This window comes from Palaemon carinicauda, chromosome 19 (genome assembly GCF_036898095.1).
Source record: "Palaemon carinicauda isolate YSFRI2023 chromosome 19, ASM3689809v2, whole genome shotgun sequence".
Taxonomy (NCBI): domain Eukaryota; kingdom Metazoa; phylum Arthropoda; class Malacostraca; order Decapoda; family Palaemonidae; genus Palaemon; species Palaemon carinicauda.
Genome location: NC_090743.1, coordinates 114,657,945 through 114,668,114, shown reverse-complemented (window position 1 = coordinate 114,668,114; position 10,170 = coordinate 114,657,945). Strand labels below are relative to the sequence as shown.

Here is a 10,170-nt window from a genome sequence, read left to right as displayed (position 1 = left end):
CCTGGACCAAGGTTCGATTCCCGGCCGGTTGAAGCTATTGCCTCTATGTGATTTCGCCTGGGGCTCTGATTCCGAGGTCGTTAAGAGAATCCAGAAATTAATGTATAGAAAACATATGGCTTATTTGAATATGAAAACACGTCTAAATGTGCACAATTTATCATATATATATGTATATATATATATATATATATATATATATATATATATATATATATATATAAAATATATGTATATATACATATATATATATATATATATATATATATATATATATATATATATACATACATACACATATATATTATGGATGCATATCAATTATTACTCATGTAATGCCCAAGAATTATTTTAATATTTTAATAATGGTGACATAATAGTTTGTCCCTCACCTGACGCACACCCGAAGAAATAAGGTGACAGTCCATGTGATTTCAAGGAAGAGCACCGCTATCGATAACGCCCTGAAAGACACACAAATATTAGCATAAATATATAGCAATTGTTTATATATATGTATATAAGCAGTACATATGTATGTATGTATATATATAGTATATATACATATATATATATATATATATATATATATATATATATATATATATATATATATATATTATATATATATTATATATACATATACATACATATGTTTATATGTACATATAAATATATATATATATTTATATATATAATATATATATATATATATATATATATATATATATATACTGTGTGTTATTTATATACAAATACATATACTATAAGTACCATAATACGTCGAACATTAATATAAATATGATATTTCAAGTTGAAAGAAAATAGTTATTCATTTATATCTTTAATTTATATCACGTTTAGAAGTGCCTGATGTCATACTTACAGTATATAAGCGCCCAATATGTGGTGGTGGTATACCATATCAACTCCGACGCCCCAGAGAACTGAAAGAGAGACACAGTTAGACATTAGATGCAAATCTATTTGGATAATTATCATTTATTTCGAGTCATCGTGAAGGTGAAGAGTTACATTTATATGGGTTATGTACTGAACATACGGCTTGGTTATGAAGGAATTTTATATATATATATATATATATATATATATATATATATATATATATATATATATATATATATATATATATATATTTCTCTCTCTTTCTCTCTCTCTCTCTCCTCTCCTCTCTCTCTCTCTCTCTCTCTCTCTCTCTCTCTCTCTCTCTCTCTCTCTCTCTTTCTCTCATGTCCAAGGATCTTGGCAGGTTCAATCCTTGCCAAGATCCTTGGGCGTGATGTGTCGTACAATGCTAGTGGCATTTTAGATTTATATCAGAAGTAGGTCTTCTTAACACTATTTAGCTTTTATAACATATTTACTTTTCTGGTTTTAATTAAATCTTCTTTTAATTTTTGTTTATGATAAACGGTATCGGCGTCAATGACTTTCGATGTCAGGATGCCAGAGAACTTCAAATAATTCATTCATTTCTCTCTCTCCTCTCTCTCTCTCTCTCTCTCCTCTCTCTCTCTCTCTCTCTCTCTCTCTCTCTCTCTCTCTCTCATATCTTTGTAAGTAACTGATCCTTCCTTCAGCGTTTTCCTCTATCTAGAAATAAACCTTCTTGTGGTGGCCGATGTGGTTAAGTCCCTGACTAGTGAAGGCCAGACTGGGGTTCGAAGTCCCGCTCAAACTCGCCAGTTCCTTTGGTCGCTGCAATCTCACCATCCTTGTGACCTAAGAATGGAGGGGTTTGGGAGAGCCTAAAGGTCTATCTGCTAAGCCATCGGCAGCCATTGTCTGGCTCTTCCTAGTCCTAGCTTGGGGGGGGAGAGGGGGCTTGGACCTCTGATCATATGTGTATGTGGTCAGTCTCCAGTGCATTGTCTTGATCGATAGCGTAATTTCATTGTCCCTTGCCCCTGCCATTCATGAGCTGCCTTTAAACCCTTATCTATATCTTTAGTTTCCTCTTGGAAGCCTTAATATCTTCACTTACACTTAATATGTTATTAAATTGAAGATTCATGTGTATGTTTTATAGATAATGAGCAGACGGTATTCAGTTGTTCATCCTTCACAACTATTGTGTTGATATTAGTAGTCAAGAAATGAGGATTTTCTTTAAAAATTTTTCCATAATGCTTTTACTAATAAGTGTTATGGCAATTTTGATCCAAATTCCTTATTACAATAACACCCCAATCTGCCCATAACTGAAAAATGTAACAACGATGAGATTACAAATGACGTTGAGTATTACCTCTACGGCACTGAGAGAGAGAGAGAGAGAGGGAGAGAGAGACGAGAGAGAGAGAGAGAGAGAGAGAGAGAGAGAGAGAGAGAGAGAGAGGTAGGTGGGGGACCAGTTGGTTGGGGGACTTCAGAAATAGTTTCAGACAGATGCATAAGCGTCCGAGAAAAGTTCTGGAAAAGAATATCAATAATTCTTACTTTCTTGAGATGATTATCTGATTTTTCCAAGCTTCAGTCATAGCCATTCACTCTTTAGAAAAACGTATCCGAAATAATATTTTGCATTGCATTATGACTATTTATTTCTGTTTTTATTGGCATATATTGTCTGATATAATATTGTATCTACGGCAACGTATAGAGGCGTATGATTTATTTTGTTATATTCTCTTGAAATCGTTCAGAAAATTTGCACGTTTGCAAACTGACTCTCAAGCAAGATTTAAGCTGATTTAGGTCTGGCCAGTGGTTGTATGGGTAACCAGGAAGAGTCGGATTCCGTCATTACAAGGTCCCTAGAACGTTCATGGCACAGGGCATGAGGCCTGCAATCTCACTCCATACATACCTGTTAAATACCGGAAGGATAATACGTAGCTACGAGTATATGGTCACCAAAGAGCTAAACGCTTTAGTTATAAGTATACTTATATATATCTGTATACATTGTCTGTGATGTGTATTATATATGTACAACGTATTATTCCATTCATAAGCATGCATAATTACTACACAGACAAAAATATGACCATAAAAAATATCTCGATATTTGTGTCATTGATATGATGAAGGTAACCAGTTCTGTTTGGGGGATTCAATTTGTCCTTCGTCTTTCCAATTTGTTTCATTTATATAAACCGAATTGGAATGAATAAATGACTGTTACGAATGAAATGTAATGAAAGGGATGAGTAGGAAAGGAGGGACGGGAGAGGAACTCTTAGAGACAAGGAGGATAATAATCGAGGTAGAACTTATTAGCATGCGGTGTTCCTTATATAAGAAAATTAAATACAGAATATGGGGATATTGAAGATGAAGGCAATATTACCCTGCTCCAGAGCTATAGAATCTCTCTCTCTCTCTCTCTCTCTCTCTCTCTCTCTCTCTCTCTCTCTCTCTCTCTCTCTCTCTCTCTCTCCTCTCTCTCTCTCTCTCTCTCTTGGAGAGACTCAAATACCGATCAAGATTTTTTGCTTTGGCGATCATATAACAGAAACTCGATCTACCAACTCTGAGGGCAGAAGGGAAAAGTAAGGGATATGTTTTTTTTTATTTTTCTCGTAGTTTCTGGTTCACATTTTTCTACCTCTATTGTTGCTTTGCCTGGAGAGGTAATCTATTAATAGTATATAGTTTTAACAAATTTCTCAGATATATGTACATATATATATATATATATATATATATATATATATATATATATATTCCTTTAAATAATCCACAAATACTCTTTCAAGCTCACTTTGCCAGGGGATCTCAGACCCATAGGAAAATTATTATATTTCTGCCCATCCAAGGATTCGATCCTATGACCGATAGAAATAAGAGTAAACATTAGACATTCGCCCTCTGGGCTGAATGTCAAAGGTTCGAATCCTTGGCTGGCCAGAAATATTTATCAATAAAACAAGTCCCATTTGTGTCTGGGATCCCATGGAGAGTGAATTCGATATTTAAACAGTATATGTTGTTTGCTTAAAAAAATTAAAATCAAGAGTATTAGTAATAGAAATTTATATATGTATACACACACACACACACAATATATATATATATATATATATATATATATATATATATATATATATATATATATATATTTATATTTATATATATATGTATGTATATATATATGTATATATATATATATATTTATATATATATATATATATATATATATATATATATATATATATTTATATATATATATATATATATATATATATATATATATATATATATATATATATATATAAGTAATTCCTTATTGAATTCCATTCCTTCAAACATTAAATTCATCTCAAGTTATCAAGGAATTAATCTTTTTGCGAAATATATTTGATAAGCAAAAGATAAACTTATCCTTAGTTTACATTTATGAATATACACCTTTGTTGAAACATTCCTCTGAATAAGTCTTGCATAGGATTGTGAGACTTAAATTTAAAAGACTTAGAATGCTACATGTCATATGTAAGATGTGGACATAGGATAAAATGGAATGAACAGTAAATATGGCAACTGAAAACTTGGGGAATTAAACTGCTTCTGTATCGTCTTGAACTTCGTAAAGCAGCTGGTGTGTGAGTGTGAGTGTGTGTGTGTGTGTGTGTGCGTGTGCGCCGGGGGTGGGGGGTGTTACCTCGAGTGCAGTCAAAAGAGTCCAATGAACTTGTGCAGAGAAAAGGCTTCATGTTGAGACCAATACTTTTCGCCACTTTTCGCGAAAGTCTTTTCGCCAAAATTGAATTTGCAATTATTGGAGTTCGTGTATCAATGTCTGTCAAGGCTTTTAGAATAAACAAAGTTTGTAGTAAAGTGTAATGAAGTCTCTCTCTCTCTCTCTCTCTCTCTCTCTCTCTCTCTCTCTCTCTCTCTCTCTCTCTCCATCTGATGTTTGAAGGGTGTTTGGGAGCATGGTTTTCTTATGCCTCGTAATGTGTGCCTATTATCAATATTATGCAATAAAAAGATAAAGAAAAAAAAATTATACTATAACACGTCTTATGATTATCAATAAACGATGAGATTTGAGGGAATCAGAAACGAGAGTTCTTACCGGTTGTTCAAATTTAGATTTTTGCTGTAATTTTTATTGTCTATTGCCAAGTTAAAATCACGATGACGAACACGTGACAAGGATAGTAATATGTAATAAAACACTGAGGGAAAATGTATATATATATATATATATATATATATATAGAGAGAGAGAGAGAGAGAGAGAGAGAGAGAGAGAGAGAGAGAGAGAGAGAGAGAGAGAGAGAGAGAGAGAGAGAGAGAGAGAGAGAGAGCATGGAAGTTATAGTCTAATATAGATTATAGATGAACTCTTCTACAGTATTTTAACTAGAGGGACACTTCATAGTGCGCACACCTCCGCCGCGGCAGTTTATTCCTGGACTTTTTGCTCTACCATGACCTTGACCTTCCAAAATTTAATCATTTCCAGCTTGTTACATAACATTCAATCACTGCAAGTTTCATTACTCTACGTTTAAAATTGTGGCCAGGAAGCTGTTACATAAACAAACACACATACGCACAGACAAGGGGGCAAAACATAACCTCCTTTCACCTTCGTTGAGGGAGGTAAGTATGATCCCCTGCTGTACTGAAGTACTGTATAACTGATTTGTGGTAAGTTACATTTTGTTTAAAATTGTATTGCCCATCTGGGCTATGAAGGCTCTGAAACTTAATCACCTCTGCCAACGAATTTGGAAGGAAGTTATGTTTTTTACCCTGTTTGTGTTTGTTTGTTTGTTAACAGCTTCCTGGCCACAATTTTAAACGTAGAGTAATGAAACGTGCAGTGATTGATTGTTCTGTAAAAAGCTGGAAATGATTAAATTTTGGAAGGTCAAGGTCACGGCCAAGCAAAATGTCCAATTCCCGTAATCAGCCAAAAGTTTGGACATCGTTGTTACAGAGACTTCAAACTTGGTTCATATTTGAGTGTATGAAAATCCACGCTAATTAATACAGGTTAAGGTCATAGTTCAAGGTCAAGGTCGAGAAGTATGCTGCCGTTGCTGACGTCTGTGCTCTACTGACTGCCCCTCTTGTTACTTTCAAATTGCTCTTTGAATTACACTTAGCATTGGCGAGCTCTGGGTTTATTTGGAGGTTTTTCTGATTACATGGCTTTAGTGGGTTATTTGTAGTTTCCCCTTTTAGAAACTTATTGTTTATTGAGAAGGAAATAGTGTTAAGTGTGGGCGTGTAAAACAGTTAAACGTTTGAATTGAAAGTTCAGATAATGTTGGAAGAGGTACACTTAGATTCAAAAGTTCGCCGACACTCAAGGGGAATCGTTCGTCAGAGGTCTCTAGTGTTACCGTGACAAAACAAAGAAAGAGTCTTATTACTACCTTCAAGGAAATGGGCGGAGACTTGTCCAACCTCAGCGAACGCTTAAAAATATTACAAATCGAGTTGCCATATTTCATACTGTGGTATCATTTGTCCCTCGAGTATTTACTACAAATACACAAAACACACACACACACACACACACACACACACACACATATATATATATATATATATATATATATATATATATATATATATATACATATATATATATATATATACATATATATATATATATATATATATATATATATATATATATATATGTATATATATATATATATATATATATATATATATATATATATATATACATATATATATATATATATATATATATATATATATATATATATATATATATATAAGATTATTTTTACTATTCTTTTGAGGAGCCCAATAGACACTTTCAATGGATGGGTTGGTGGCGGGGGGGGGGGGGGGAGTTTACTCATCCCATGGGCAGTCCGACACTGAAGAATTTGAGGAAATAAGGAAGTCATTTGTATTTTAGAGGTTGTGGAAAGAGGTTAAGAAATTTTTGATACAACTTGTAAAATATTGTATCATTGCCTCAATCTAATTTGATAACCGTTAATGTTCCATGAAATATATCTAACCTAATTCATTATTAGTTCATTTGTAGTAGCTAGTAGCAACCGAATAAATAGCCGTTGTTGTTCTAAGGTTGATTAGTAACCAAAGTTAACTATTAACTTTGCATAATAAATAATCTGTGATGAAAGCAGTAAATACTGATGACTGCATAGCACTTTGAATACAATCAGAATTTAGTTTATTGAATCTAAAAGGATTTGTATTGCAGTAAATGAGACCACTATTACATTCTAGCAAAAACTTTGAGAAATTTGCTTTATTGATAAATCATATAAAAAAGTATCTTGTCCTCAGAACGACATAATTTTCCAAGATTTTGTAATGAAAGTAAGAAATACTAATTTTCCCGTAATATATTCTCTAATTTTCCAATAAAATATAATCGCAGGGGGCATGAGCACAAAATGATTTCCTTCACTAATACCTTGGCTGTAAGTTATCAGTGATTATGTAATTACTAGTAGCTCTATCTTCAGAAAATTACGTAGCTTGATTACTCTGACTTCTAATAATCGTGATTCAAATAGGTGTAAGTCTCCATGATCAAGTTCCTATTTGTGTTCCTTTCATTCATTCTTTATTCATTCGTTTATTAAACATCCTCGGTATTTTTAAGATAAATTGCCTTGTTCGCCGTTATTCATCTAAGGCCGTCAATTTTAGTTCCTAGTTTCTCACTATCCCTCAAGAAAAGAAATCTCTCCTGAGCGGCAGCAAGAAACACCTTCACTTGACCATTCCAACCTGGAACTTTTCGAAATTTGTGTGAAGCCAAGACGAGATATTCTTTAGCTGGATTAGAAAATAAGGCATTTTGAGCACTATTTCACTCACCTTTTTATACAATTTCAATCACATTCCTCTATAATTATTCCAGTTAACGAAAATATCTTGGTTGATTTTAAAGCAAACGGGTAAATTATCCTACAGAGTACTTTCGTAATGAGCATATTAATTGGAAAACTTGTGGTATATGGAGGACTACAGAACATAATGATCTATAGTAACTAAATAGTATAACTTCGAGCCGGACAAATGTTGGTATAAGGATTCTTTCTAACGAATCCTTCAAACACTCATAAGACAACGACTCTCTAATTACAGCTATTATTGTTCCAAAATCTACCATTATGTGGATGGGCTTTTAAGTCCAACAAAATAATCCCCTTATCTCTACTCGATGATAACTATCTCCAATTTTGTCATAGGGCCTCAGTAATTATCAAGCAAATTAAAGCTCCTGTAATAAAGATTGAATTAGCAACACAGCAAAGATTTTACAGTATACTTTTAAAATTCTAGTTTAAATGTCAATGCCAACCGTTCTTAGCCACAAATATGGGCGGATAAGGAAAAGTAAAAACTTTTATGAATAAAGGGCAAGCGGGTTGTGAACTAAAGACTGATATGGCACATCCCCTTGAATCTGAAAGACTTGGGAAATATTTTTCAGTAAAGTATCCTTATGTATTCCAAAATGTTCCTATCTATTAATATCTAAAGACCCATGAAAGTGTTTAGAAATCAATTTAGCATTCTAAAACTAATTTTTTGGAAGCATAATACAATAATTTTTATTGGAGACATTGAAATATCAAGCGAAAATTTCTCCTGTCTAGAAATCAATTTACAGGATAAACAATTATTACATTCACTACTGTAATCTCTCTCTCTCTCTCTCTCTCTCTCTCTCTCTCTCTCTCTCTCTCTCTCTCTCTCTCTCTCTCTTTCTCTGATTGACCTCAAGGCTCGTATAACTCATTTATGCCGTTTTTATGAATACTTTACAGCATCGAGCCATAAATGAAACTGGAACAAGACTAATGTCAGATCTCCGAACAATTTAATGTAGCTGTTAACGGAACGAATTGTTATGTTATGCCACTACATTAATTTCTACATGCTTATACAGATTCTAGATTTATATATATACTGTATATATATATATATATATATATATATATATATATATATATATATACACATATATATGTGTGTGTGTGTATATATATATATATATATATATATATATATATATATATATATATATATATATATATATATAAACATATAATGTGTGTGTGTGTGTTTTGTGTATTTGTATTGGATAGTTGAGAAGTCAAATGATACCACAGCATAAAATATGGCAACAAGATTTGTAATATTTTCCAGCGTTCGCTGAGCTGGGAGAAGGCTCCGCCTATTTCCTAAGAAGTAGTAAGAAATGTATCTCTATTTGTTTTGTCATGGTAGCACTAGAGACCTCTGCCGAGCGATTCTCCCTGAGTGTCGGTGGACTTTTGAATCTAAGTGTACAGTCCCGTACTTCTTTGCATTCGAGTAAATGTATTTGTTGCATCGCTAGTTTTACCCCCGTCTTTTCCTGCTGTCTTATTCATAAAAGGAATTTTAGTCATGATGAATAGGACTAGTAGATACTATAGAGTACCGGGAGCTGCGAGTAGAAAGACATAAGATAATTGGGTGTTTAGTTCTAAAACTACTGTTATCTGTTATGTATAATATCTTTTTATTTGATATTATTGCTATTTTTGAAACTACTCTGAAAATAAACGTATGTTAAATGAATATTATGATTATGGAAGGATGTCAATGTTTAAAACATTATTTTTTTATAAGCTTCAAATTATAATACAAAGTTATTTAGTTTTTATGTAAGCTTCTGCTTATTCAAAACGGTGCCACTTACAAATTTGCCACGTGTGCAGGAGGCATCATGGTGTTCACAACAGCATTCTAAAGTTCAGAATTTTAGTTGAAGTACAGTAACAGAACCATAATTTTGTAATTTGTCGTTCGAGTTGCCAAATTGGGTTTTGTAACAACCATAATTTTGTAATTTGTCGTTCTAGTTGCCAAATTGGGTTTTGTAACAGGACCATAATTTTGTAATTTGTCGTTCGAGTTACTAAATTGTTTTGTAACAGAATCATAATTTTGTAATTTGTCGTTCGAGTTACTAAATTGTTTTGTAACAGAACCATAATTTTGTAATTTGTCGTTCGAGTTACTAAATTGTTTTGTAACAGAATCATAATTTTGTAATTTGTCGTTCTAGTTGCCAAATTGGGTTTTGTAACAGGACCATAATTTTGTAATTTGTCGTTCGAGTTACTAAATTGTTTTGTAACAGAACCATAATTTTGTAATTTGTCATTCGAGTTACTA

General features: G+C 32.8%; 1 long non-coding RNA gene across 1 annotated transcript in view; it reads right to left on the bottom strand.

The window, feature by feature from the left end:
- Window positions 1–384: 384 nt before the first annotated feature.
- LOC137658311 (uncharacterized) overlaps window positions 385–10,170 on the bottom strand; it is a 111,479-nt gene continuing 101,693 nt past the window's right edge. Inside the window, exons 2-3 of the long non-coding RNA XR_011047314.1 lie at window positions 887–947; window positions 385–464 (exon numbers count right to left, since the gene is read on the bottom strand). This is a non-coding gene — a long non-coding RNA (uncharacterized lncRNA). The remainder of the gene's footprint in view (window positions 465–886; window positions 948–10,170) is intronic.